Below are 6,304 nucleotides of genomic sequence, written 5' to 3'. Positions count from 1 at the left end.
GGCTGCGGGAAGCCTCTCCCGCTTCCCGGAGCGCCAAGAACTGTCGCGCGCTCTTCTCCACACTCTCCTCGGCTCCTCACAACTGCAATAGACGTCCAGAAGCGACAGGGGCTATCGAGCTGGAAATCCAATCCCCATTAGCCCCAAAAGCCGCTTCTGGACATCTATTGCAGTCGCGAGGAGCAAAGCAGCTGGGAGATCTTTTTCCACATATAAAGCGCACCGGGTTATAAGCCACACTGCCGATTTTGGATCAAATTTTAGGATTTTCAGTGCGGCTTATGGTCGTGAAAATACGGTAGGTAATCTTTTTAAAAGTTTTTTTATTTTCATATAAGTATCCACAAGTATACAATTACAACTTAACAGACACTATTATGTATTATCCAATATTATATCAATTCCTCTCATCATCTACCCATAATAACTCTCTTCTGCTTTCCATACAGCATATTATACCCTGTTCCACAACAGCACTACCCCCTCTCCCTCTCTCCTCCTCCCTCCTCCCTTCCTTCACTCTACCATTCCTCCCTTCTCTCCTTCCCCTTCCTCTCTCCTTCTCCCTCCTCTTTCCACGCCTTCTCTCTCTCCTACTCTTCCTCATCTCTCTCTGCTTCCTTCTCTCCTATCCCCTCTCTTCCCCTCCTTTCCTCTCCTCTCCTCCCTTCCACTCTCTCCGCTTGGCTTACATGGTGTATTTCAGCATCTCAGCAGACTAAAATTTAATATTGATGGTATTAATAGTCATATGCCAGTAATCAGCTTTCATATTAATAAATACATCCTCCTTTTAAATGTATACATATATAAAAATTCCATTAATATCCCTCCCCCAAGTGCATCTTTTTTTGGACAAAGTGTGGCCGGTTTCACATAGTTCATTTCCAGCTATCACCATAATAATATTACATATCTAGACATCATTAAATGCCCATAATTTTCTAATCTGTTGTTATAACATCAATTATTTATCCTCATTAGGAGTATTTTCAGGTTCCCCATCCGTTTTTTATACATTTTCCGATACATTTTCTCATACATAATCTTTCTTATATGACTAGAAATTGGTTTTCATTTTGCAGGAATGAAATTAAAGTCAAGATGGAACTCCTTTTTAGTAGGGAGAAGAAGCATAAAATGAGTGAAACATGGGCAGCTCTATGCCTCTTCATTTCAACTTATCATTAGAGCAAGGGGGGGCATGTTCACTAGGAATGGGTTAAATTCAAGCTGGATCTAGATATAACTTTTAGCATGGTGTTTTAATCTTTTTAAAGGTTTAATACTTGTGAATTTGTTCAGGGTTAGACTGCAAAAACAAACAGATCCAGAAATCTATTAAAACCTAACAGTTGCTAGAAAGGAATTTGCTCTAGTTACATTTTATGTAGTTATTTTGTTTTCTCTATAGTCTGTATGAATGTTATCTACACAAGTAAGCAACAGTGGAAGTTTTTAAGAAAAAAAGGAATTATACATTGTCAATAAGTTTATAGATTGTTGCAAGAATTAGAAAATTTGCACCACGCATACTTCATTCACACAATGCATCAAAATTGTAAATCTACGCACCGGGAATGTTAAGCCTAGTATGACATCTGGATTTGTATGATCTGAAGAGAAACTAGAGTATACATTAAATCTGACCAAGAAATTGTGCTTAAGGAAGAGCAACCTTAATCATAAATTACCATCACGATTTACTTTGTTTATTCATTTAAACTACAATTTGTAGTGTTATCTCAACTTAGTTGGGAGTATTTTGAAAATAAGTTCATTTTTGCTTTTTACTAGAATAAAATAATAAAAATATACAAATTTATAAGAAAAAAACAGAAAAGAAACATATTTGTATAGCCATATATAATTGTAACCATCCATAGTTTATACCAGGGGATTCATTTATAAATTGTTATTTATAAATTTGAGTTGAATTGGTATATGTAATAATTTTTCCCACATATAAACTATTGGGTAAAGGTAAATGTTCCCCTCGCACATATGTGCTAGTCGTCCCCAACTCTAGGGGGCAGTGCTCATCTCCATTTCAAAGCCAAAGAGCCAGCGCTGTCTGAGGACGTCTCCGTGGTCATGTGACCATCATGACTAAATGCCAAAGGGGCACGGAACGCTGTTACCTTCCCACCAAAGTTGGTCCCTATTTTTCTACTTGCATTTTTACATGCTTTCAAACTGCTAGGTTGGCAGAAGCTGGGACAAATAACAGGAGCTCACTCTGTTACGCGGTGCTAGGGATTCAAACCGCTGAAATGCTGAGCCACTCAGCCACCACTTCCATATTTGAGACATAGCAGTATCTAAAAAATAATCAAATTTAACTGTTCCATGTAGATCTTGAATTGTCATTTTGATTACTGAAGGGTTGGATTTTTTTTTAGGTCTTAACATCTCATTAAAGTCTCCCCGATAATAATATATTCATATGGTATATTTACTGAATTGTGAAACTGTTCATGAAATATGGGGTTAATCTGTAATACTCTTTTTGGCCACCAAATATAAAGGCAGGTGGCAGGAACAGCTGCCAAATCAAGTCACTCCAGCTGTTGCATTTCTGATGCTACTGGTCCTGATGAACTTCCCTACCCCACATATAGACAAGAGTTGGAAGAGAAACTCAAAATGTGTGAGGGACAGATTTAATTTTAGACATTAATGTTTGGAGTAGCTGTGACCCTGGTTTAGATACTTGGATTTTTAATTAAAACAAAAGTTCTTTCATTTCCCCACCATTACCACCAACCAAATATATTTATGTAGAACAGTGATTGTACAATAGGATAAAGTTTTAAAAGCAAGCATATAAAAATGTAAAACAAAAGTAAACTGAGTAATTGCTAGCCAACAATGAGTGTTAAACTTAATACTAGTTGTTGGCTAGCAATTACTCAGTTTCCTTTGTACCTTTTCTTGTCTACTTTAACTTCTCATGTTCAGTTGCTAAAGCTGGTTGAAAGTATCCTGCTGATACTTTCTATTCTACTATTGAGCAAGGTACCACCTATACTGTACCTGTGTATTTCGTTTTTCTTGCCTAAATGTAGAACCTTACTCTTTTCACCATTGAATTTCATTGTGAAAAGAGTAAGGTTCTACATTTAGGCAAGAAAAACGAAATGCACAGGTACAGTATAGGTGGTACCTTGCTCAATAGTAGTAACTGTGAGAGGGATCTTGGAGTCCTAGTGGACAACCATTTAAATATGAGCCAGCAGTGTGCAGCAGCTACCAAAAAAGCCAACACAGTTCTAGGCTGCATAAACAGAGGGATAGAATCAAAATCACGCAAAGTGTTAATACCACTTTATAATGCCTTGGTAAGGCCACACTTGGAATACTGCATTCAGTTTTGGTCGCCACAATGTAGAAAAGATGTGGAGACTCTAGAAAGAGTGCAGAGAAGAGCAACAAAGATGATTAGGGGACATATGAAGAACGGCTTTAGAAACTGGGTATGTCTAGTTTAATGAAAAGAAGGACTAGGGGAGACATGACAGCAGTGTTCCAATATCTCAGGGGTTGCCACAAAGAAGAGGGAGTCAAGCTATTCTCCAAGGCACCTGAGGGTAGAACAAGAAGCAATGGGTGGAAACTAATCAAGAAGAGAAGCAACTTAGACCTGAGGAGAAATTTCCTGACAGAACAATTAATCAGTGGAACAACTTGCCTCCAGAAGTTGTGAATGCCCCAACACTGGAAGTCTTTAAGAAGATGTTGGATAACCATTTGTCTGGAACGGTATAGGGTTTCCTGTCTAGGCAGTGGGTTGGACTAGAAGACCTCCAAGGTCCTTCCAACTCTGCTATTGTATTGTATTGATATATTCATATTGTGCTAAAATACAATGCATTGTTTTATTTTGCATGCTGGATAAATCCAGCCACTGGGCTTTGTAATTTTAAACCATTTTGAAGTGTGTGAATCCTACCAGTATATGGAACTGACACGCTGGCAGGGGACGGAATGCCATGAGGTCCGAAATGGGAAAGAATTGCTTGCTGAAAGGAGCCACAGGATTGAATGTAGTTTTTAATCACCAAATCATGACTTTGATAGGCAGTTTTGAAGCTATGAATGTCAAAAAACCAGTCCACAACCCCAGTTATACTCTGCTTAGAGCAAAAGCAGTTTCAAATGTGAAGCCAGACAATTCGACTTCTGCTCTAGGTTTCCCCTCTCTAGTTCTTATATGACTGGCAGAGATTTTATTTGAAGGGGCAGAAGATGAACATAAGCAATAATAGATTAGTCTGAAGTTTTAGACATCTAATTAGGAGAACTGAAAAGTTCATATTCCAGGTTTGGCAATTCTGTTTTGGACTATCTGTGTCTTGCAGTGAAGTAACCAAAATCAATGGGAATCTATGTTGGCAATGCTTTGTGCTGAGTAATGTGGGCGAAAAAAAGAGGTGGCTTCCAGGGCACATAACATTATGGATAGCTTTGTTTGCCAACTGCTCATCTAAGATTCTTTTATTTTGAATGTTTCTCCAAATGGAGCTTTTAACTGTCTATTTATTGGCAGATCCCAGAAGGCTTCGGATCACTGTTAGATACCATCAGAAGTCAAACCTGACTAGTGGACCATCCTCACACAGCCAAAAGCTACAGACCAATTGCCAGAAACTGTTCAACTTGGTGAACTGAGAAGTACGTACAGTGACGACTCCTGTAGGTAGAATAAAGAACAGAAAACATAAAGATTTGAGGTCTCCAGGTAACTTGTAGGCAAAAGAAGAATGATCAATTATTAGAGTAATCCAAAAAGTCAAAAAGTCCAGCAAAGCAATGAGATTGAAGCTTGCCTCTCTTTTTATAGTGTTGGAAGAAATGTCCTTCTGGGTTCGGCTCCAAGTGGGGAAAAAGACACTGGAGATATGGAGGCTGCTTGGAAAGATGGTTTATTGGTGGACAGGACCACATGGCTTGAGCCCTGATCAGAAAAGGTGATCAAATGCTTCAATGTTGGTGGAGAAAAGAGAAGGGAAGGGAGAGAAGCTGAGTCCCTGGTTTTATACTTTCTCTGGCCTTTGACCTTGAGCTTGTATTCTGATTGGTTGTCAAACTCCCATGGGCTCATGCAGGGGCAACTCTCTAGGCTGCGTTTTGAATCCAGGTTTGGTTGAGTTCTCAGATGCCATGTGGCAAGTTGGGTAAAGGGCCAATATTATCATGCCTTAATCCTATCACTCTGAAGGGGAGAACTCTTTATTATATAAAGTGGACTAGCTCAGGCTTTTAATGGCTCATTGACAAAGGGGGATGGGCAGGAAGCTACAGAGAGCTATTCTGTCTTTTAAAACATGTGTCTTCCTTTTCACATCCAGAGAAATATTCTGCCTTTTCAATATTTCCTAGGATATTTCATTTTTTCTGGGACAGGGCTGGGTGATAACTTCCTACAATAGGTTGGGCTTCAATTATATAGAGCACCGACCAACCTTTTGGATTCCCCCCTCCCCCAGCAAATTCTTCTACCAAAATGTGGCTTTACCCCTCCCCCCTTTTGTATTATTCATATTCTCTTTGGTTTAATTTATGGGTGAGTTTATTATTTTGGAAGTTTCTTTGCTTTAAAAAAAATTGCCCAGTGTCTTCAGAAATGGGCAGTGCATAAAGAAACAGAGATATCAATAAGCAAACCACCAGAGAGTAGCGGTGTTCTGGGAACCCAGAGGGAGGGAGAAGAGGGTTGCAATACCAATACAAAGAGGTCGCCTCCATAACTGCGAGGCCCCGAACCAAACCGGCCGGTGACAACCTCGGACTGGGTTGCTACTGCCTGCCACACAGGTCAGGGCTCCGCCCAAATTCTGGCCCAAGTTCCACTGCCTCGTCTTACGACAGGTAGAAAAGCCACTCTGTATGGATGAATTAAAATGAATTTTAAAATTAATCAAAATCTTAATCCAGGCATCGCCCAAAGGACTAATTCGAAGCGCCCAAATGCATTAAGTGAAAGAACTCAAGGACTGGCTTGAAAAAACCTGCTCTGTTGAATTTATTTATTTTTTATTTATTTATTTAGTCACTCCCGTACAACAGGAATAAGAACAAACATAAGAACACAGGGAATGGGGACAAATAAATGGGGACAGTAGGACAGGGACGTTAGGCACGCTGGTGCGCTTAATGCACGCAATATTATGCAATATATATATAAATATATAAATAATATTATATATTATATATTGTGTGTGTGTGTGTGTGTGTGTGTGTGTGTGTGTGTGTGTGTGTGTGTGTGTGTGTGTGTATAAATGCCATTCTTGCAAGCCCGCTG

Source organism: Thamnophis sirtalis, unplaced genomic scaffold, assembly GCF_051295495.1.
Source record: "Thamnophis sirtalis isolate CommonGarterSnake01/CBP01778 unplaced genomic scaffold, rThaSir2_p1.2 scaffold_3, whole genome shotgun sequence".
In the NCBI taxonomy this organism is placed as follows: domain Eukaryota; kingdom Metazoa; phylum Chordata; class Lepidosauria; order Squamata; family Natricidae; genus Thamnophis; species Thamnophis sirtalis.
Note: the sequence above shows the minus strand (reverse complement) of the source record.